The sequence below is a fragment of the Pongo pygmaeus genome, chromosome 3 (genome assembly GCF_028885625.2).
Source record: "Pongo pygmaeus isolate AG05252 chromosome 3, NHGRI_mPonPyg2-v2.0_pri, whole genome shotgun sequence".
In the NCBI taxonomy this organism is placed as follows: domain Eukaryota; kingdom Metazoa; phylum Chordata; class Mammalia; order Primates; family Hominidae; genus Pongo; species Pongo pygmaeus.
This window is the reverse complement of record NC_072376.2, coordinates 203,504,672-203,529,504: the sequence shown is the minus strand read 5'-3', so window position 1 is coordinate 203,529,504 and position 24,833 is coordinate 203,504,672. Positions and strand designations below refer to the sequence as shown.

Here is a 24,833-nt window from a genome sequence, read left to right as displayed (position 1 = left end):
ACTGTTGTGAGGTGGGGGGAGGAGGGTGGGATAGCTTTAGGAGATATACCTAATGCTAAGTGACGAGTTAATGGGTGCAGCACACCAGCATGGCACATGTATACATATGTAACTAACCTGCAGATTGTGCACGTGTACCCTAAAACTTAAAGTATAATAATAATAAAATAAAATATTGGCAAAAACTTAAGCAGCCATTTCTCTAAAAATTATGTAAAGTGGCTAATAAGCACATGAAAAGACGCTCAACAAAACTCATCATTAGTGAAATGCAAATCTAACCCCAAATGACATATCATTTAATACCCATCAGCATAGCTACTACCAAAAGAAAAAAAACAAAACAGAAAATCACAAGTGTTTGTGAGGACGTGGAGCAATTAGAATCCTTGTACACTGTTGGTGGAAATGTAAAATGCTGCAGCAGCTATAAAATAACAACACAGTAACTAAAAAATTTACACATAAAATCACCATACAATCCAGCAATTTCACATCTGGGTATGCAGCAAAAGATATGAAAGCAAAGACACAAAATAATACACATACACCTAGGTTCATAGCAGCATTACTCGGATCACCAAAAAGTTGTTTGAATTACTCAAGTGTTGTTTGAATTACCATCAATGAATAAATAGATAAAATGTGATGTATACATACAGTGGAATGTTATTCAGCTATGTAAAATAAGGAAATTCTGACACATGGTACATCATGCATGAACCTTAAGGACATTGTGCAAAGTGACATAAGCCAGTCATAAAAGGACAAATACTGAATCATTCCACTTATGAGATACTTAGAGTAGTTAAATTCTAGAAACCCAAATAGAAGAGTGGTTCCTAGGAGCTAGAGGGGGAGTAACAAGGAGCTTATTTAATGGGTATAGAGTTTTGTTTCTGCAAGTTGAAAGAAGGTCCCTATGAATGGTAATGACAGTTGCAAAACAATGTGAAAGTAGTTAATTTTTCTGAGCTGTACACTTAAAATAGCTAAAATGGCTAATTTTATGTATACTTTACCACAATGTAAAAAATAATTTTAAATAAACTATAGCTATCTGCAATATCATGAATTAATATAATAAATATAATGTTGCATAGAAGAAAGTAGATGTAAAAGTACACATATTACACAATCTCACTTATATAAAATCCAAACAGTGAACAGAACTGAGGTTCTGGCTTCCAGTAACAATGAAGTAAAGTAGTTTGTTGAATACTTCACAGATAACTATAACAAAGCTCTTTGGTCACAGGGCTGCAGCACTGCAATCCCAGCATGCACCAGGCTCAGGGAGAGTGCGCTAATCACTGGAGGAAGGGACGAGGCTCCGCGCGTCTCGCTGGTCTCGCTGGGAGATGCAGTCTCAGCTCTTTGGTCACAGGGCTGCAGCACTACAGTCCTGGCATGCACGGGACTCCGGGAAAGTGCGCGTCACTGGAGGAAGAGGCAGGGCTGTGCGCGCCTCCCTAGAATTGTTGGAAGATGTATTCTCATAAACACTCCCAACCCTTTGGTCAAAGGGCTACAGGACTACAATCCCAGCATGCACCAGGCTCCAGGGCGAGGCGCAGCGCTGGAAGAAGGGGCAGAGTTCTACCCGCCCCACCTAATATGCTGGGAGCTGTAGTCCGTTAACTACTCTCAGCCTGTTTGTCGGTAGGCTTCAGAACTATAATCCGAGCATGTACCGGGATCCGGGGTGCACAGCCCTGGAGGGAGGGGCAGAGCGGTGTGGACTTCCCGGTGTCCAAAGCACTGCTGAGTTCTGATGCTATGCCCACTCTTTGCAAGGAGAGTGAGTACAGAGGTGCACATGGAGGACAGGTCTGCACTGAGCATTGAGGAGGGTATTACCCTACGAAGACACCTTCCGTTTTCCCAAATCAGGCAGGTTGTCCTCACCTGATTGGCCCTATCCTTCTCAGGTTCCTCTTTCAGTTGCACTCAGGGTTCTTTCCAGAGCATTACCTCTTCTGCAGCCCAGGGCTCTGCCTTCTTTCCTAAACTGCTGTGGAAACTTTCCTGATGTCCGAGACACTGTCCATTGTGCCGCAGCCCTCTTTTTTCTCTAGCCAGAGCACGCACTCAACCGTTTTTGAGAGAAATCTTCCACCTGGCCTGCTTGTGAGCAGCTTCAGAGCTCTGCAGGGGTGACAAGGGCTGTGGCTTCCTGGAAATGTCACTCTCAATGGCGCCTTTTTCACGAATGTGAAAGTCTAGGCATCAGAAAGGTTAATTATTGGGTTGCACAAAATCAGCTAACAGCAAAGGAAAAAAACCCATTTCCGAGGCGTGAGTCTTGTGAGCCATTTTCATCAACCCATTTAAGTGGACAAGCTCCAAAATGCAACCTGAAGCTGCTGACTCTTTAGGCATTTTACACTTGAAATCATTGGTCTCATCTCAAGTCAGGCCTGGCTTGCCAGTGTCTCAGAAACACAAATGGGACCTGATACCTCAGGAACAGATAGTGTTCCAGCTTTATGGGAGCAACTTTTAAGATGTGGAGCACTTGGGGTCATTTGAAACCCGCTATCCTCAGTAGGGACTTTTACTTCTAGAAAGCATGTGCATTTTGATTTTATCTGTCCTCAAGCTGACCCTTTGTTCATTTTAATAGTAAAAACCACATTCCTGGGTGGAGATTTAAGATGCTAATGAGACATGCAATGTATGCGCAAATATGTACAGCTACTGCACATGTGTACCCAGAAGACCAGTCAGAACATGCTTACTGTAACACTTCTTTCCACCTTCTTATGTAATAATCATGCAAAACTCCCATAAAGAGGGTTTCTCCAGCAATAATTAATGCTGTCTCACTTTTATGAGCAGGCTGTCCTGGAATATCTTTCTCAGACTGTACCGTCTGTTCTGCACTTAATTTTCAAAATACTCTCTTTTTTTGCAATAAATTATGATGCACTTCTTTTGTTGTGTGTCTCTTGTTTAAATTCTTTTAAACTAAGAAGATAAGAACCAAGGTACGACATCAGCCATCAACATTTCTGGTGCCATGACCTGGGGAAAGGTTTGTCTGCTTCATTAATTTCAGTTTCCTTTTACTTGCAGTGAATACTATGGCAGTTCCAGACTACCTGGTTAACTATCGCTGCTTGTTCCAGCGTTGTTTCAGTAAAGTTCTGGGGGAAACGTTTTTAAGTCGCCTGTATTCTTTACAGAGAGAATATATGTCCGCTCTCCTTTTGGCTGCTGCTTCTGTAATATCGGTAAATACGCTAACCACATGGGTTGCCCTCAACATTTCATATTTGAGCTATTTGCCGCTTAGTTTCACATCTTTCTGGCCACAGTTTAGACTCGGCTTATCGTTTGCTGTCTGTTCAGCAATACTCGATCGCCACCTAGTGGCTATTGTAATTTATTTTCTGGTCAGGTTTTCTGTTTACAAAATTTTTGTTTTGTTTTGAGCAGCACATTAAGAGAACCCTGTCCCTTCAGGCTTTATGCATTTCCCAGCTCCTTGAAATCGTTCTTCAACAGGCTTTCTTTGCTGAACAAAAGATGCACAGTCATGTAGATGCCCAGTCGTAGGGATTGAATCTGAGCATTCCAGGTGTTGTAATTGGGCATCACAAATGGCAAACCAGTGAATTAGGGCAAGACTTCTCAGCCAGACATCTGCCCCCCAGCCAGCAGTGGGGGTCATCTCGGTAGGGCTGGAGATGTCCACCGCTGGGGGGAGCTAGGACCGTGTATGGCAAATGCCTATGACCTCCTAGAGCTTCAGTTAATGGGGTTTCCAGGGGATGCGCTGGACACCTTGGTGTTTCCACTTGGCTCATGAGGATGCCCACAGCCTCCTGGACTTCAGTAAATGTTCTGTCATTGCAGGATTCTCTTGGCACCATGGGAGCCGCTTCCTCTACTGTCACTGAAACACCCCTGGGATGTATATCTAAAAATTAGAACAGCTTTTGGCTAAATGAACTTAGAAAAAAGAAAACCTTATCTTCTTTTGTAACACTATTTAGCCTGCCTACAGATTAGCTGACAAAACATGGCTGGAGAATGAGACTGTGAACTTTAACTCCATCCTACAGCTAGATCTTTTCTGTAGTAATCAGGGAAAATGGTCTGAAGTACCCTATGTGCAAGCCTTTCTGGCCTGACAACAAAACCCAGCTCTATGCAGCACCTGTGGGCTAAAGCCTAGTAAGCCAGAAAGCCCCTCAGAACCATTAGAAGATCATCTCTTATTAAGGGGAAGGGACCCCAGACCCCACAGCCCAACACCAGCTCCAGACAGGGGCCCTCAGGGGCCCACACCTCCTTTAGAATCCCCAGCATCCCCACACTATCAGAGTCTTCTGTAGGATCTAAGCTAGTTTCACCTCCTCCTTATGCTCCTTTCTATCGGCCTTTGCCAGATACAATAGAGACCAGCCCAGCTGCAGTTACTCACAGTGGGACTTCACACCATTCAGGGCCAGAGAAATTTCTCCCCTTACAGAAAGTCCCAAATGGAGAGAGGACCATCAGAGTGCTTGTTCTACTCTCAATAAATGATCTAATCCAATATAAGCAACAACTCTGATGGCCCTCAGACAACTTCAGCGCATTTACTGAAGGCTTCCAGGCTCTAACTTTGACCACCATTCAACTGTACCATCCATAAATGGACCGAATGACTGCTGCCAACTTAGCTGCACAAAATTTTGCTTATTAGCAAAAAAATAGAAAATACTTAAAACATTTGTTGCTTTCACCATTTTAATGCAAAATACTTTTGCAGCATAAATGTCACCATAAGGTGGAGCCTTGGAAATCCAGTATAAACTATCTCAGAAAACCTCAATGGGTCCGCAACAAGCAGCAGAAGGCCTCAGTAGACTTCAACAATGTCTGGACTCCATGGCCACTGTAGTCCGAGAAAAGCAAAGAGCCTGGCTGGGATCTTCTCCCAGCCAGGCAAAGAGGAGCATGTTTATATCTAAGAGAAGAATGCTGTTTTTGAGATTAATCAGCCCGGTTTAGTCCAAGAAAATATTAATAATATCATCACCCAGGCAGACAAAATTGAATCTCTAGGAACTTCCATGGGAACATGAAAGCAATGTCTATTACCTGCCTTACTCTCTTTAATAGTAACACTCATTACTATACTTTCAGCTTTTACTTTTGTTCCAATTTTGTTTAAAATGTTAACTGATTTCTTGCTGTCTTGCTTATGGCAACTCCATGTTTGCATGATGGTTTTGCAAGGCTTTCAACCTTTGGCCGCCAACATCTTGCCCACTGGTTCCACGAATGACATGGTTTACACTCGGTTAGATCACACAAGAAGAAACGTTAGGGCCCAGACTAGACAGAAATTACACCCACTCAGCAGGAAACAGCTCCAGAAAAAGTGACCTAGCCCCTCAACCTCCAATATGATTATGACCCCAAGATCTCTTAGGGGGAAACTGAGGCAGAATAGATCAGAATAGATATTCAAGAAAATGACCATGATCTTGGGATACAGAAATGTGGGGGGAAAAAGAGAGATCAGACTGTTACTGTGTCTATGTAGAAAGAAGTAGACATAAGAGACTCCATTTTGCTCTGTACTAAGAAAAATCCTTCTGCCTTGAGATGCTGTTAATCTGTAACCCTAGCCCCAACCCTGTGCTCACAGAGACTTGTGCTGTGTTGAGTCAAGGTTTAATGGATTTAGGGCTATGCAGAATGTGCTTTGTTAAAAAAGTGCTTGAAGGCAGTATGCTTGTTAAAATTCATCACCACTCTCTAATCTCAAGTACCCAGGGACACAATACTCTGCGGAAGGCCACAGAGACCTCTGCCTAGAAAAGGCAGGTATTGTCCAAGGTTTCTCCCCATGTGATAGTCTGAAATATGGCCTCCTGGGAAGGTAAAGACTTGACCATCCCCCAGCCCAACACCCATAAAAGGTCTGTGCTGAGGAGGATTAGTAAAAGAGGAAGCCTATTTGCAGTTGAGATAAGAGGAAGGCATCTGTCTCCTGCTCATCCCCGGGGAATGGAATGTCTCAGTGTAAAACCCAATTGTATGTTCTATTTACTGAGATAGGAGAAAACTGCCTTAGGGCTGAAGTTGAGACATGCTGGTGGCAATACTGTTCTTTAATGCACCGAGATGTTTGTATACGTGCACATCAAGGCGCAACAACTTTTCTAACCTTGTTTATGACACAGAGACATTTGTTCACATGTTTTCCTGCTGACCCTCTCCCCACTATTACCCTATTGTCCTGCCACATCCCCCTCTCCAAGATGGTAGAAATAGTGATCAATAAATACTGAGGGAACTCAGAGACCAGTGCCGGCGTGGGTCCTCTGTATGCTGAGCGCCAGTCCCCTGGGCTCACTTTTCTTTCTCTATACTTTGTCTCTGTGTCTCTTTCTTTTCTCAGTCTCTCATTCCACCTCATGAGAAACACCCACAGGTGTGGAGGGGTAGGCGACCCCTTCATTGAAACTGTGGTGACTGTACAGCCAGCACAATGAGCCTTAGCATTCGCATTGTAATTGGGCTCATTCAAGCAAAGCTATCTTCATTCTGTTCTAGAGAGCATGTGCATTTTGATTTTCCCTGTCCTCAAACTTAACTTTTGCTTATTTTAACAGCAAAAAATACACCCCCCAGCTAGGCACGGTGGCTCACACCTGTACTCCCAGCACTTTGGGAGGCTGAGAAGAGTGGATCACTTGAAACCAGAAGCTCAAGACTAGACTGGCCAACATAGTGAAACCCCATCTCAACTAAAAATACAAAAATTAGCCAGGTATGGTGGTGCATGCCTGTAATCCCAGCTACTCAGGAGGCCGAGGCATGAGAATGCCTTGAACTCGGGAGGCAGAGGTTGCAGTGAGCAGAGATTGCACCACCACACTCCAGCCTGGGCAACAGAGCGAGACTCTGTCTCATGCAAACAAACAAAAATACACTCCTGGCTAGAGGTTTAAGATGCTAATGAGACATGCAAAATATGAATAAGCATGTACAGCTACTGCACATGTGCACCCAGAAGACCACTCAGAACAGGCTTACTAGCATCTCCTCTTCCCCCTCCTTATTAATAATAATGTAAAACTCCCATAAGGGGGTTTCTCCAGCGACAATCCATGCTGTCTCACTCTTATGAGCAGCCCGCCCTGGAATATCTCTCTCACGGTGTACTGTATTCTGCACTTAACTTTCAAATTTTTTTTTCTTTTCCAATAAATTATGCTATACTTCTTTTCTGTGTGTCTCTTGTTTAAATTATTATAAACTAAGAAGACAAGGACCGAGGTATTACATCAGCTCTCAACACAGCAATAAATCAGCCTCCTTCTTGTGGGCATAGTCCATGCACAAAAGGAGTCACATCACCTAGGTGCTGGACCCAGAGATACATCACAATTTATCCTATGCACAAAGTTAAGGTAATAGAGGAGAGTCATATTAAATAGTTTCTGGGCCCAGGGATATGTCACAATGGCTCCTGTGAGCAGAGATCAGGCAGAAGAATCACATAACTGGTGTGCTGGACACAACGATAAGCCACCCTTTCATCTGTGGGAATGACCCAGGCAAGAAAGAAGAGTCACAGCATTTAGGTGCTTGCTGCAGAGGTACGTAACAATCTCTCTTATGGGCAAAGCCCAGGTAAGAGAGGAGAGTCACATCTCCAAGGTGATTAATGTAGAAATATGTCACAAGAAACTTTTTAGGCAGGGCCCATGCTGGATCTTCTTATCTTCCAGATGTTAGGTCCAGGGATATATCAGAATACCCAAAATACACAGGGCTCAGTCAAAAAAGGAGAGCCACATCACCTCGGTGCTGGGTCTAGACATATGTCACATCTCTTTTATGGGGAAAGCTCAGGTGAAAAACCTGGTCACATCAAATAGTTGTTAGGCACAGAGATATGTCACATTGCCTCCTGCTTGAGGTGTCTAGGCCAAAGACTCACATCATCTTGGTGCTAGGCCCGTGTTCATATATAAACATTCAACCAGAGTTGAAATGGTGGCTTATTTCTAAACCCAGCTTATAGGCAAGGGAGAACTCTCCTATCCTGACCTAGTTAATTGTAATGATGTTGACTCTCAAACCCAGGCTTAATGCCACAGGTACGACCATGGGTCCCTACCAGCAGGAAGGTCTCAAAGTTGATTGCAACTGTCATTCATACTGTATAGTGCCATTGGATAGTACACAGAGATTGCTAACTGTGCCGAGCACACAGGTGAGATTGTGGCACTCATATGCACACCCAGCCAACAGTAAATATTCTCATCCTCTCACATGAACACAGGTCACTGTTGAGGTTCTGAATCTCACACCTGTAGTCAGTCAAAGGTGGGAAAAATTGACATATATGGATACTCATGGGTTGGTGACTCTCAGGCCAAGATTCAGCACAACTGTGAGGCTGTGACTTCACTAAGGTGACACAGTCTGCAGAGGAATTGAGGCTTTCATGCACAAATCCAGTCTGGTGTTGAGATGGTTACTCACGGGCTTAGACCCAACATACAAGAAGTGTTGAATGTCATGCCTACAACTGTGACAGTTGTGGGATTGTTAATCTCATTCCCGGACCATTCTGCAGGTTTCATGGTGAAATTTCCCAGTGCCTAGCACCTGAGTGACTTGACGCTCTTGCATGGACCCAGCCCACAGATGGGATACTAACATATTGCTGGATCCAGCACCTTGAGGGTGTAACTCTATTCTCCTTCCTTGGCACTGCCCACAGTGAGCATTTTGACATATCACTAGACCTTGCACCCAGGTGATGTGAGTCTCCTCTTCCGCCTTGGCGCTGCCCACAGGAAGCGTTGTTCTATATAGCTTGGCCTGGCACCCAGGTGATGTGACTCTCTGGCTTGTGCCCATATGGGACACTGTGGTATATTGCTGGGTCCACTACCAGGTGATGTAACTCCTCTGCCTGGGCCCTGCCTACAAGGGGCATTGTGACAGATCTCTGTGCTCATTGGCCAGGTAATGTGATTCTCTTTTCCTGTCTGGTCCCTTTACACAGAAGGGATTGTGACATGTTGCTGGGCTTAGCACCAAGTTGATGTGAATCTTCTGCCTGGTTCAAGTTCACAGAAGGCCTTGTGACATACCTCTGGGTCCACTACCTATTTGATGTGACTCTCCTCTCTTACCTGAGCATTGCCCATAAGAGAGATTGTGACATATCTTTGGGCCAAGCACCGGGATGATGTGACTCTTCTCCCTGCCTCGGTCATGCCCACAGAGGGAAGTGTGACTTACAACTGGGCACAGCACACGGGTGAAGTGATTCTTCTGCCCAGTCCCTACCTACAGTAGTCATTGTCAAATACCTCTGGGCCCATCATCTAGACTATGTGACTCTCTACTTCTTCCTAGGGCCTGCTCACAGTAAGGATTGTGACATATTACTTTGCCCAGTACCTACATGATGTGACTTTTCTCTCATGTCTGGGCTCCGTCTTGGAGATGAATGTGACACACAGCTAGGCCTGGCCCCTAGGTTATGTAACTTCTCCTTTTTCAAAATCTTACTCACCAGGGGCATTGAAACATCTCTCTGGGCACGTCACTTAGGTAATGTTACCCTGTTGCCTGGAGCCTCCCCTCAGGGGGTATTGTGACACATTGCTGGACCCAGTACCTATGTGATATGCTCTCCTTTCTTGCCTGGACCCTGTATACATTGTGTATTGTAATATATGGCTGGGTTCAATGACTAGGTGATGCAATTCTTATGCGTAGGCCCTACCCACAGGGACATTGTGACATTTCTTTAGCTCTGACTCTCCTCTTCTGCCTTAGCTCTGCCAAAAACGGAGGTGGTGAAATATAACTGGACCTAGCAACCAGCTAATATGACTCTCCTCTTTTGCCTGCACCCAGCATATTTTGGGTATTGTGACATATCATTTATCTCAACACCTACAGGATGAAAGGCTCCTGCCTGAGCCCAGCCATCGGTAAAAATTGTCATTTTCCCACATGAACGCAGCCCATAATTGAGGTTCTGAATTTCACACCCAGAGGCAGTCAAAAGTTGGAAAGTTGGCTCTCACAAGTGGATGTTGTCCACAAGCGGGTTTGTGACTCCCTGACCAAGATCCAAAACACTTGTGAGGCTGACTCCACTAAGATAACTCAATTTTCAAAAGGCATTAAGCCTCTCATGGAAAAATCCATTCCACCATTGAGATTGTGACTTATGTACATACACCCAACATACAGGAGGCGTTGGCTCTCATACCCAGAACTGGCACTTATGTGGGACTGTTAATCTCACCCAGGGACCTTCCTGCAGGTGTGATTCTGACGTACACCTCTATGTGAGATTGTTAATCTCACCCAGGGACCTTCCTGCAGGTGTGATTCTGACGTACACCTCTATGTGGGATTGTTAATCTCACCCAGGGACCTTCCTGCAGGTGTGATTCTGAAGTACACCTCTATGTACGTTGCAGTGAGCCAAGATCGTACCACTGCACTCCAGCCTGGGTGATAGAGTGAGATTCTCTCTCAAAAAAAAAAAAAAAAAGAGGCAATGACCTTGCTTCCTGCCTCTGCCTGAAGTTAGGGGTCCCTGACCTCTGCTGGCACCTAGCAGTCAAAGTGGATGGGGTCAGGGGTCAACTCTCAGCCGAGCACAGGGCCCTTCCCCTCTCGCTACCCCACACAGGTGAAGCTGCTGGTCATGGCTAACCTGGAGCTGCTCTGTGTCCCACAGTTCCCTGCTGAACCAGTAATATTTATGGGGTACAGTCTGATGTTTCACTGCATCATACTACATGGTACAGCGAGATGCAGTGAAACATCACATTGTACTCCATAAACATATATAACTATCATGTGTTAATTACGTGATGTTTCACTGCATCATACTACATGGTACAGCGTGATGCAGTGAAACATCACACTGTACTCCGCAAACATGTATAATTATGTTAATTATATGATGTTTCACTGCATCACATTGTACCATATACACTGTACAGTGATCCAACCAGAGTAATTAGCATATTTAACACTTTAAACATTTATTTCCTTGTGCTGGTAAAGTTCAAAATCCTCGCTTGAAGCTATTATAGAATAAACGGTACATTATTATTAGCTATAGTCATCATGCTGTGTAACAGAACACCAGGATTTATTCTTCCTAACTGTAACTTTGTACCCAGTGACAAAGCTCTCCCCACTCCCTCATCCTTCTGCCATCGCTAACCTCTGGTAACCACCATCCTACTGTCTACTTCTATGAGATGGACTTCTTCAGATTTCAAGTGAGTGAGAGCACGTGGTCTTTTTCTTTCTGTGCCTGGCTTATTCCACTTAACATAATGTCCTCTAGGCTCATCCATGTTGACACAAATGACAGAACTTCATTCTGTTTTATGACTGAACATTATTCCTGTGTGTGTGCGTGTGTGTGTGTATAACATTTTCTTTATTCATTCTGTAGATGGGCACTTATACACTGTTGGTAGGAATATAAGTTAGTACAATCATTTCCCATTTCTATAGAGAGAACAGTATGGAGGTTTTTCAATAAATTATAAATAGAACTACCATTTGATCCAGCAATCTCATTGCTGGGTTTATATTAAAAGGAAACAAAATAAGCATGTCAAAAAAGATAACTGCACTCTCATGTTTATTAAGCAGTATTCACAAGAACCCAAACCACTATTTCTTCTAAGTATTTCTTAATTTACCTTTTTTTCATATATTACACTCTAAACTTTTAAAGGATTCATGTCTGGTTTCCAATTTCTGAAACTTACGAGTCACTGATTCTTTGACTGTTGCCTTCCTATTTAGAGAGTCTGGCAAAACAATTAAATTCTTTTTATTTCTTCTCAATCTAATCTTCATATATAAATATATTTATATTTTCTATTAATTTGCCTTCTATAACATATATGACTACATTAATTGTGATCAGCATTTCACTTTACTAGTCCTCTTTTTGGCTCAGCCTATTTTAATATGTAATCTGTATGTTGTACATTAAATTGTTTTACAACACTTTCAATACTTTATTTTTCATTTGCCTCTTTTCCAAAGATAGCTTGACAAGCTTGTAGTTTCATTCCACATTATTTTGCTTTTTTGTTTTTCCATTATATTGACCTAAACATTTAAATATAAATTCAATATCTGAGATTTATGTGCCATATAATTTCTTCTGATGCTTCACCCCAGTAGCTCATCTCCCTGTGTGCAACATAATTTATAATTTAATCCTCACATATGGGAGACACCACATTCCAATGCCTGCAGGCAGTGTCTCTTTGTTTATTCCATTTGCCTTGTCAGAAGGGAACAACCCACATGGACCTGACATTCTTGTAATCAGATGCATCTGAGTGGAGCCCTGGCCTCTTAGGTTGATTACTTCTCTGGATCATTACCTTTATTTACTTCCAGTCCTGGGAAGTTTTCTTAATTTCCTTTCAACTATATTAGGCATTCTGTGAATTCTTGTAACTTCTTGGTGATTTTAATTGTCTGCATTAAGTGTTTATATTATTTTTCTGAAAAGCAGAAATATCAATATATGAGTGAAATATTTTACATAGATTTTCTATGGCATCTATCACCATGAGAAATTCCAAGTTTTTTTCATCTGAAACACCCCTCTCATCAATAGACCATATTGTAATAATTTGTAGAGTGTGATTACTTTATATCATTAGAAAATTAATTATATATTATGTACATATTTTTGAAATACTCCACTGCAATAAATAGTATATGGTCAGAAGTATTGTTTTCTCTAACATAAAACTAATATGAGTAAAATTATTTACCTGAATTCAGACCTTTTGGCTTCAATGGCCATTCTGTCTCATTAGGACTTCCCTGATCCATAAAAGACATTTGTATTTTTTGTTAATTCATAATTTATTGAAATGAATAATTTAATGTTATAATGTTTTATGGCAATTTAGGATATTTTCAATAAATATATTGAGCTTGAGGCCCTGGCTAAGTATTCCTTTTGTACTCGAAATCAGATTTTTCTGGCACAACTTCAGTGCCTGCAATGGTATTTATAAAAAGTATGAATGCCAGCACATGGACTATTTCAATACTGTACTCATTTGTTCGTGTATAAACATTTCATTAGCTATGAAACAAACCAAATGCAAATGCTGAATGTACAGTATATATCAACATATTCAGATTCTTCACCGAAGAAAACAATAAAAGATGAATTTTCTGTGACATGTCACCTGTTCATTAGTTCTTTAATATGATTTAGGCTATTCCAAATATAAGAAAATGTATGCATCACTATTCATGTTGTCTCAACATTTTTTATCTAGGTCCTGAAGGGCATAAAAAAGAATGTATATTGTCAGATTTATTTTTATAGATTTTAGATGTTTCTTTTGCTGTATTTTCTGTGCATACTAGTATGACTACATGGAGACAAGGACAAATGAACATTTAAGTGGTTATATGAATTTTGCTTATATGGCTAATTGCTTATATGGATGTTGTAAATGACAAGATAAAATAGTAAAATTTGATAAACTTATCTGTGCCCTGTGAACTTTAGTTCACTTACTGTATAACTTAATTCAGTCACTAATAATTAGTTTAAAAAGTGTTTTTTAAAAGCTAAAAACCACATTTTATTACACATTTCTGAATCAGGAAGGGGTAAACTGTGACACAGCTTTCTTGTGCCATTGACTTTTTTGGGGAGAAACATTCTGCAATAAAATAAGAGTTTCCAAACTCTATTTATAAAAAAGCTTGAGTTTTCTTCTGTGATTAACCTTCACTCCTCAGTCCCTTTTACCCAAGGAATGGTTCCTAGGTCATCTTTTGGAAGTTAGTTTCTGGAAAGTTTTCAGCAAACCTCTCCTGTGCTTTGTCCCAGTTGTTGTTGTTGTTCTTGTTTTGGAGAAGGTGAGTCTCTTTAATTGAGGATGGTTTGTCTGTCTCCAATCCTGCATGTGTTTGCCGAAGCTGAAGCTGTATTGGACTTTTTATTCTCCCACCATCCTTCCCCAGGCCTTCTCCTATTTTCAACACATCTTTTTCAACATCTTCTTCTGACCTTTGTCGCTATCAGTAATTTCAGAATGAACAGATGCAGGAGCATCATCTCTTTGGAAATTTCCTTCACTTCCAATCTGCTCCCTATGTTTTCCAGCTTTATCTTTATATTTTTGATTCTCCAGTATCTTATCATTTTTGTAGTCTGTATTCTGTAAACCATATTTTACTCGTATATTTTTAAAATCCTTTTCTTCTTTCCAACTCGTTTCCTTCTTAGTTAATGATGGACCAACAAATGATTCATCTTTCTTATCAAGGAAAAGGTGAGCTCTAACCTGCCCTGGTTCACATCCAACACAGCTATTACTGCCAGGGTGAATGTAATAAGATAACACAGTGTCTACAACTTTCACTTTATCTCCATGCTCAGGTTCATAAGGGTCACATTTAGTTTTCAGCTGAACAATCCATTTTCCATTAACAATTGTTCCATTTTGACTGCCTGATCCAAAAGGACATAACTTTGTAAGTCATGGTCAAAATAGATTTCTGCATGAAACTTACACCAACTTCATGGATTCGAAGAGTATGCTCCATATCATTTTCTCTTCCAATTGTAGCAGGTTTTACAGCAGTAATGATGAAGAATGACCCTGTCTGTAACACAGGTGATCTAACGACAACTACTCTCATATATGAGGGCCACACTTTTTCCTAATCTTCCTCCTCAGTATCTTTTGCAGTTGCATTGCCTTTAGTGGTAATGCCTTCATCATAGCTACCCTCGGTCTGAGAGTCGCAATTTCACCTTCTTCTGGTTCACTATCAGTCTCTGTGATTTTCTCATCCTTAAAGATGAATTGAGATGTTTTCATTAAGAGGAGATTCCATAGCATTTCCACTAACTGGAACAGTGAATTTTGGGGGATTATTTTTGTGATGAATGCCTATTTTGGCTTTTTTTTCACATTTGTGAAATTGTTTTTCCCGTTGCAGCTTGTATGTTCAACACTGAAGGCTTCTTGATCCTCTGAATTCAAATCCTTTTCCTCACTTTTTTTTTTGTAGAAGAATCTGGATCCTTTCTTTTCTCAATTTTTCATTTTTGTTTTGTGCTATAAGTCTGATAAGGTTGCAAATCTACTCGAGAATGAAATCGATAGCGACCACTTTCCACATCACAGTAGTAATAAATTAAATCATAATATATTTGATTCTCAGAATCTTAATAGAAACCAGTGCCGTGATCAAAATACAGTCCAGTATTTTCATCATAACTTAATCCAGTCTGTGATAAAGCCGCTTCTGCTGCAGCTCTCAAACTTCCATCTAATGACGAACCTTCTAAGGATGTATCTTGTGCTGCTAATGCAGATGCTGGCTCCTGTGAATTTGAGGCAAATGACCCTCTTGTCTACATTTAACATTTGGTGTCTTATCAGTACCAGGGTGAGCATCATTTTCTATTTATAACTGGTCGTTAGAATTCAAAGCAAGAGTTTCAATATCCTGATCTTGCTGATTTGACAGTTCAGTCACTCACTTTATTTGGAAGACTAACATCATTAGAGTAGGTCTGATAATAATAATCTGAGATTGACCAAGGAGCATGGTTCTCTGTGAGTACTTCTACATCAGACTTTTATTGTCTCCATTTCTCCCACAGCGGAGTACGTGACTGAGTTCTTCCAGCTGCGTGCGGAGCTCCTGGCGGTTGCTCGTGCCGCTCTGAGCAGCCGTCCTGTGCGAGGCCATAGCGTCTCCCGTTCCCGCACCTGCAGCCTGCAGCTCAGCGTTAGGGTTCCAGCTTCTCCGCCCTCCTTCTCCGCTGGGCCAGCTCGGGCTCGGAGAGGGGGAGGAGCGGCCACAGCCAAGGCGCTGGCGGCGGGTACGGGCCCGAGGCCGTGAGTTCGGGCGCCCGACGGCTGCGGCCTCGGAGGGGCTGCGCGGGGCCGAAGCGGGGGCCGGCGGAGCCACAGCCACGGGGGCGCGCGGGCAGCCACAGGCAGCCTACCCGGCCAGGAGGCCCCGAAACGCGAGCCTAACGGGGCTGCGGCAAGAGCAAGGGGACGGCGATGGCCCTGCCGATCTGCGCGGCCTGGAATCCTGGGAACGACTGTACCGTCCCCAGCCACGGGGGCTGCGGGAGGAGCGTCGAAGTCCAGGGGCCAGAAGCGGTCCGGCTGTTCCCGAGTTGAGCTGCAAACAGTAGCCAAGCGTGTTTTAAATCGAGTTTCCCTGTGGCTAGATATGACCTGCTGGTTACTCTTATTTTTTTTCTCCATTCGTTGAGCTATGATTGACAAATTGAAAAGTGTGTATTTTTAGGGTGTACAATAGAGCGTTGGGAGATGTCAGTAGTCTTTACATTACCTCAGTTAAGCTAGTTAGCATATCTATCCCCTCACATAGTTAATACGTTTCTGTGGGTGTGGTGAGGGCACCTGAGATCTACTCTTGTAGCAAATTTCAAGTACACAGTGTTGTTAACTATAGTCACTATTCTGTACATTAGGTCCCAGCAGTTACTCACCTTGTAACTGAAGGTGTCCCCCTTCCATGGAAATCTCCCCACTTTCCCCACTTCCTAGCCCATGGGAACCACCGTTCTACTGTTTCCATGGCTTTTTATTCTTTTATTTTTATTTACTTTTTTAGATTTTACATACAAACGAGATCATGCAGTAGTTGTCCTGTATTCGGCTTATTTCACTTAGCATAATGTCTTCAAGATTTATCAATATTGTAGTAGATGAAAGAGTTTCGTTTTTATTAAAACTGAAATTATGTATCAGTTTATTTATCTGTATCAGAGGAATGCACATACCCTTGCTGATCCTGATTTTATGTCCTTTGGCTATATACTCCAAATTGGGATTAATGGTAGTTCTAGTTTAAAAATTTTAAGGAACCTCCATACTGTTTTTCATAATAGCTGCACCAATTGACATCCTCAGCAACAGTGGACAAGTGTTCTCTTTTTCTACACCCTAACACTTTTTATCTTTTGACTGTTTGATAATAGGCATCCAAACACCACGATAAGGTGATACCTCATTGTGATTTTGATTTTAATTACTCTTATAATTAGTGATGTTGAGCATTTTTTATATACCTGCTGGACATTTGTATATCTTTGGAAAAATTGCTATTTATATATTTTGCCCAATTATTAATCAAGAAATTGCTTTTAATTCTGCTCTGGGTTCTTTTTTTGTATTGATTAGTATGACATATATTTTAGATAGTAACATATTATCCTATATATGGTTTACAAATATTTTCTCCCATTTCCTATAATGCCTTTATATTTTGTTGATTGTTTCCTTTATTGTGCAGAAAATTTTTACTTTGACATAGTTCCACTTGTTCATTTTTGCTTTTGTTGACTGTGTTCTTGGTGTCATATCCAAAACATCATTGCCATGACCAGTGTCAAGGAGGTTTTTCCCCATTTTTTTTTAGAGGATTCATGATTTCAGTTCTTATGTTTAAGTCTTTATTTCATTTCAAATTCATTTTGTGATGATATGAGAGAAAGGTTCACTTTTTTCTGTGCATATCTAGTTTTTCCTACACCACTCCTTGATGTGTTTATCCCTTCTCCATTCTGTGGGATTGGTTGACTGTATATCTGTGAGTTTATTTCTGGGTCCTCTATTCTGTCCTATTGGTTTTTATGTAGGTACTATACTATATTAATGACTACAGCTTTGTAATAGTTTGAAATCAGGAAGTGTGAGGCTTTCAGCCTTTTTGTTCTTCTCAGCATTTGGCTATTTGAGGTCTTTTGTGGTTCCATACTAATTTTAAAATTGTTGTTCTACATTTTAATAAAATGGCATTAAAATTTTGATAGAAATTTAACTCTGTAGGTCACTTTGTGTAGTATGGATATTTTAACAATATTAATTTTTAGAATCCATGAACACATATTTCTCATTTTGTATTCTTCATTTTCTTTCCTCAACATTTTATACTTTTCAGTACACAGATCTTTCATATTATTTGTTAACTCATTCCTAAGTATTTCACTCTATTTGATAATATTGGAAATGGAACTATCTTTATTCTTGTTTCAGATATTTTGTTGTTACTGTAAAAAAATGCAACTGATGTTCATATGTTAATATTGTATCCTGAGAATTTACTGACTTGGTTAGTTATAACAGGTTTTTGTCTTTTTTCTGGTAAAATGGTGGTTATTCTGAATTCTGGTTAAACTTTAAATGGATAATTGCTATTATCATTTCAAAATTATTTTAGGCCCAGCGTTCTGAGGGCATGGCCCCCCCAGAGGCAGGGCATGGGAGGAGGTGGCTCCCGGCGGGCTCGAAGAACTAAGGGGCGCACACCCGCTTCGCAGGGTCGGGGTGACAGGGGAAGCCTGAGACGGCTGCGGATCTCGCTGGCCCCGTGGGTGGGGGCGGGGGACGCGGGGGCGGGGAGCCGAGCACAGGGGCCAGCGCCGGGGCCTGCAGGTGGCCCTGGAGGAATCTGCTGCAAGCACCCGCCCATGCAGCGGGCCTTCCGGGAGACCAGTGTGGACAGCGCCCTGGACACGCCCTTCCCAGCTGGAACATTTGTGAGGCTGGAATTTAAGCTCCGGCAGACAGAGAAGCGGCGCGAGGAAGGACTGGAAGAAACCCAAGTGCAAAGACCTGCCCGAGAGGAGGAAGCAGAAATGCCTGACCTGCGTCAAACTGGACTGTGAGGATAAGGTTCTGGGCAAGATGGTTCACTGCCCTCCAGAGACGCAGACTCGGCGGGAGCCTGAGGAGCACCAGGAGGCCCGGTGCAGCCGGGCGGAGCGGGCGGTGAGGACCCCACAGCTGCTGGTTCCCCGCACAGTTCGCCTTCTCCAAGGCCCGGCCCCCAGCGGAGCCCAGCACTGAATCGCATGGCGCCCCCTGGAGCCCTGGCGGGGGTAACCAGTGGAAGACCCCACCTCCCAGGGAGAGGACCCCACTGTATCCTCGGATAATAAAACTGTTCTCTCCCCGCAAAAATAAATAAATAATTTTGTCTGGTCTTTGAAAATGTGTGTCCTCCGTGTACTGGTCAAAATACTGCCAATTTATCTATATGCCTAATTAGTCAAACTTTTTAATGAAGTTATTTAACATTCTTTTTTATTATGAAACAAAACAGTAAATTTGTTAATGGTTTTAATATCATCTAATATGATTGAAAATATGTCAGTTTGTCATTGCCAATGAATCTTTGTGTTATTTATTTTACTCTGTTACATATTCTGTCCATAAAGGTCTAAGTGGCTTAGAATCTTGCCTAACATATTGTATGTGCTAAGTACTAACTACTCGAATTCATCAAATTATCTTTCTATACCATTCTTAAAATACAATATTATTTTTTATTTATTTTTATTAAAATTTTTTGTCTAATATAATTATTTATGAAAATTATGAGGTCTATTCAGTTTGTCCTCTTGATAAAAGCCAAAGTTTTTTTTTTTCTCTTTTTTTTTTTTTTGAGACGGAGTCTCCCTCTGTTCCCAGGCTGGAGTGCAGTGACACAATCTCGGCTCACCACAACCTCCGCTTCCCGGGTTCAAGTGATTCTCCTGCCTCAGCCTCCCGAGTAGCTAGGACTACAGGCATGTGCCACCACGCCCGGCTAATTTTTGTATTTTTAGTAGAGATGGGGTTTCACTATATTGGCCAGGCTGGTCTTGAACTCCTGGACCAAGTGATCTGCCCGCCTCAGCCTCCCAAAGTGCTGGGATTATAGGCTTCAGCCACCACACCAGGCCTTTTTTTTTTTTAATCTCTTTATTAATATGTTAGAGAGTACAAATGCAGCTCTCTCACAGGAGCATGTTGCATAGTGATGAAACATGGGCTTTTGGTGTGACAATCATCTGAATGTTGTTTATTATCCCAATTAGTTATTTTCTCATTCCTAAACCCTCTCCAACCTCCCATCTTTCTGAGTTTCCAGTGTTTATTTTTCCAGTCTCTGTATCCAAGTGTATGCGTAATTGAGTTCCCACTTACAAGTGAGAAAATACAGAATTTGATTTTCTGTTTCTGAGTTTTTTCACTTACAATAATGGCCTCCGGTTTTATTCATGTTGTTGCAAAAGACATGATTTTATTCTTCTTCATGGCTGAGTAGCATTCCATGGTATACTTGTAGAGCACATTTTCTTTATTCAATTGTTGATTGATAAATTTAAATTGATTTCATATATCAGCTATTATGAATAGTGCTGTGATAAACGTGAGCATGGGTATTTTCTTTATGTAACAAATTGTTTTCCTTTGGGTAGATACCAAGTAGTGGGAGTGCTGAATCAAATGGAAGTTCTATTTTTAGTCTATTTTGAAATCTCCATACTGTTTTCCATAAAGGTTGTAGAAAGTTACTTTCCCACAAACAATGTATCTTTGTTTGTCCCACAAACTCTGTATCCTTGCCGATAGCTCATTTTTCTGCTTTTTAGTAATAGCCATTCTGCATGGTGTAAGTTGGTATCTCATTGTGGTTTTTAACTGGTATTTCTCTGATCATTAACAAGGTTGAGCATCTTTTACGTGCTTGTTGACTATTGACCATCAGTGTCTTTTTTTTTTTTTAATGTTCATGTTCTTTGCTTGCTTTTTAATGAGTTTACTTGTTTTATTTTTGTTGAGCTGTTTGAGTTCCTTGCATATTCTTGACACTAGATCTTTGTCACATGCAAAACTCGTAAACCTTTATCTCATTCCATAGGTTTTCTGTTCACTGTGTTAATTAGAAAGCTCATTTTCAGGAGCTTTTTAGTTTAATTGAGTTCCTTTTGTCTATTTTTGTTATTGGTACATCTGCTTTTGAGATATTAGTCATAAATTCTTTGTCCAAGTCAATGTCTAGAAGAGTTTATCCTAGAGTTTCTTCTAGCATTTTTATAGTTTCAGGTCTTACATTTTAGTCTTTTAATCCATATTGAGTTGATTTTTGTATATGGTGGGACATAGGGGTCCCATTCCATTCTTCTGCATATGGCAATATAATTTTTCCAGCACAATTTGTTGAATAGGATGTCATTTCTCCAGTGTGTGTTTTTGTTGACTTTGTAAAATATCAGTTGTTTGTAGGTATGTGGCTTTATTTCTAGGTTCTCTATTCTGTACCATTGATCTATGTGTCGATTTATATCAGTACCGTGCTGTTTTGGTTACTACAGCCTTCTAGCACAATTTTAAGTCAAATAATGTAATATCTCCAGCTTTATTCTCTTTGCTTAGATTTGCTTTGACTATTCAGGCTCTTTTTGTGGTTCTATGTGAATTTTAGTGTTTTTTTTTTCTAATTTTATAAAATGTAACATTGGCATTTTTGTAGGAATTGCATTTGATATGTAGATTGCTTTGGGCAGTAGAGTCATTTTATTGATCATAATTCTTCCAATCCATGAGCATGGGATGTTTTTCTCTTTTGTGTCATGTACAATTTCTTTCATCAGTGTTTTGTAGTTTTCCTTGCAGGGATCGTTCATCTCTTTGACTAATTGTATTTCTAAGCATTTTACCTTTTTTGGTAGCTATTGTAAAAGGAAGTGACTTTTTAATTCAGTTCTCAGCTTGATCATCATTAGTGTATAAAAATGCTACCAATTTTTGTACACTGATTTTTGCATCCTGAAACATTATTAAATTTATTTATCAAACCTAAGAGTTTTTACGGCGGTCTTTAGAATTTTTGTATATATCATATTATATAATCATCAAAGAGGGACAATTTGACTTTCTAATTACAACCACTTAGATGCTTCCACCAAGATCAATAGACAGAGTCTCTGGGGAGGGCACAGGTGATGGTATTTCTTTAAACTGGCCATGTGATTATGGCTGGAAGCATGGGCTGAGAGCCACTTAGCTAAGCATTGCCTCTCAAGTCTTTTTCTTTCTTTCTTTCTTTCTTTCTTCCTTTCTTCCTTTCTTCCTTTCTTCCTTTCTTTCCTTCTTTCCTTCTTTCCTTCCTTCCTTCTTTCTTTCTTTCTTTCTTTCTTTCTTTCTTTCTTTCGTTCTTTCGTTCTTTCTTTCTTCTTTCTTTCTTTCAACAGAGTTTTCACTCATTGTTCAGGCAGGAGTGCAGTGGCGCCATCTTGGCCCACTGCAACTTCCACCTCCCAGGTTCGAGTGATTCTGCAGTCTCAGCCACCCGAGTAGCTAGGATTACAGGCACCAGCCACCACACCTGGCTAATTTTTGTATGTTTTCGTAGAGACATGGTTTGGCCATGTTGCCCAGGCTGGTCTTGAACTCCTGACCTCAGGTGATCTGCCTACTTTGGCCTCTCAAAGTGTTGGGATTACAGGCATGAGTCACCGCGCCCAGCTGCCTCTCAAGTTTCAATGTGCATATGAATTATTTCCGATTCCAGGCTCTCTCTTAGTGATGTGATACTGCAGGTTTGGAAGGGGTCCATGAATTGGCTTCTTTAAAAAGTCTCCTCTTAATGCTGATGTTTCTTCCACTACATCCAATATAGTAGCACTCAGCTAGAGGAAGTAAGCACAGCACAGACCTCCTGACACCCAACACTGTTACCACAACACAAATACTTTTGGCCCAAAGTGGAAGCCACCAATCACCATTTTCAAACATGTCATTTTCTGCTGGCTCTTTACAGTTTAGAAAGCCTAGAGAAGGCATCAATGTTTGAATAAGTCTGCATTTGGAAAACATGTACACATGAGTTAATACAATGTTTATTGAGCACATACTATGTGTTCAGAAGTCTGTTACAGAGCACTGTTCAGGAAACATTACATGATGTGAGTTAATCCTCATAGTACCCTGGGAGTTGGGTGCTAAGTTTTCTGTAATTTTCAGGATTTAAATGAAGGGCCTAGCGTTTCTATTTTTTCTTCCATTTTAAAAATTATCTACCTGGAAAATAAAATGTGCAGAATAAAAGCTATATCGACAGATGAAAGGGATAGAGAAAAAAGGGTGAACTGTTCAGAGAGATGTTTTATATTTATATTTACCTTCTTGTGCCTTGTGGAGCAGCTACTGAATTTGCAGGAATGGAAAACAAGTTGCTAGGTGGGGTGTCTCTAGAAGCACTGGCTTCAATGAAAAAGAAATTATAACCCCCAAATATAGAATTATTTGCTTCCACTTATCTGTTTTTCCATTTTAGGAAATTGTGGGCACCAGCTCAGGAGAGGCAGCAGGAGCCCCCGCCCGAATCTCTGGTCTCCTTTAATCAGTTCTGTGAGAGAAGATTCTAGGGTGAGGCCAGACCTGGATGAGACCTTAGAAAAGGCTGGATCTGGGCAGGGCTGGAACAGAAAGTGGACCCCATGTTTCTGATGTTCATGCTGGTAGAGTATTTCCAGTTCTGTCATTCCTAAGCCTGCCCAACAGAGACTTGACTCTTAGAGCTTGTGTAATTTTAATCTGTTTTAGTCACTTCCCTGTCAATTTTTATAACACATGATAACAAGAAACTTAAGCAAAACTCTTAGGGTTTTTTAGGACAATTATATGAGAAGCTAAAAACTTATTTTTACCAAGATAAAAGAAATAGAAATAATCACAACAATAACAATAATTCTTCTGTCCATGAATAGCCCTTCAGGTGGTGACATCGGAACTCAAGGAACAGCATAAGGGAAATGGAGCAAATGCAGCCAAGGCCCCCTGTGCAGCTCCCTTCTCCCTTCTGACTACAGGATGCTGAATTCAGCCATTAATCCATTTGCTCTAGATAAAAAGTTTCTGGACAGTAGAAACCATGAATTCTTCGTCTGTTTTTCTGATGGTCATGTGATATAGTTTAGATGTCCCCTCCAAATCTCATATTGAATTTTAATCCTCAATGTGGCAGGTGGGGCCTGGGGAGGAGGTGGTTGAACCACCAGGTGAGTCCCTCATGGCTCTGTGCTGTCCTTGTGACAGTGAGTACTCTCAAGATCTGGTTGTTTAGAAGTGTGGCCCATCCCTCCCCCATCTTTCTTGTTTCTGCTTCTACCATGTGAGATGCCTGCTTCTCTTTCACCATGATTGTAAGCTTCCCCAGGCCTTCCCAGAAGCAGACCCTGGTGCTATGCTTCCTGTACAGCCTGCAGAACCATGAGCCAATCAAACTCTTTTCTTATAAATTACCCAGTCTCAGGTTTTTTAAATAGCAATGCAAAATAGCTTAATACATCATATGAAAAGAAAGCAATTGATATATTTACCAGTTTGAGTATTTACCAGTTTCAGTCTCCAGACCTCTGCCTTGCTTCAACTCAAAGAACAGGAAGGGAGCAACCCCCATCTGCTGCTCCTGATTATGGGAGAATCTTCAGTTCATCTTAAAACATTTCAGTCAAAAGCCTCGTGTTTTATGTAGAAGAATGAGGGTGTCTGAAAGAATGAGTCTCTTTAATTGTTTATTTTTTCTGAGACAGGGTCTCTTTCCCTGTCATTCTGGCTGGGGTGCAGTGGCTCACTGCAGCTTTGACATTCTGTGCTCCAGCAATTCTCCCACCTCAGCCTCCCAAGTAGCTGGGACCACACGTGCACACTACCACAACCAGATAATATTTGTATTTTTGGCAGAGATGAGGTTTTGTTACGTTGAGCAGGCTGGTCTTGAACTCCTGAGCTCAAGTGATCCTCCAGCCTCTGCCTTTCAAAGTGCTGGGATTACAGGTGTGAGCCACCACACCCGGCAGATGGGTCTTAACTGATTTTAATCAGGATACCTGAGCATGGAAGACATGCCCTTTATTTTTTTCCTAATACAATATTTGACAGTTATATAACTATGATTTTTTTATTCCTGTGATTCATAAGGATATGACAGTAAAAGGC

General features: G+C 41.3%; 1 pseudogene; it reads right to left on the bottom strand.

The window, feature by feature from the left end:
* Positions 1 to 13,730: 13,730 nt before the first annotated feature.
* Positions 13,731 to 15,443, bottom strand: LOC129034646 (angiogenic factor with G patch and FHA domains 1-like; annotated as a pseudogene).
* Positions 15,444 to 24,833: the final 9,390 nt, after the last annotated feature.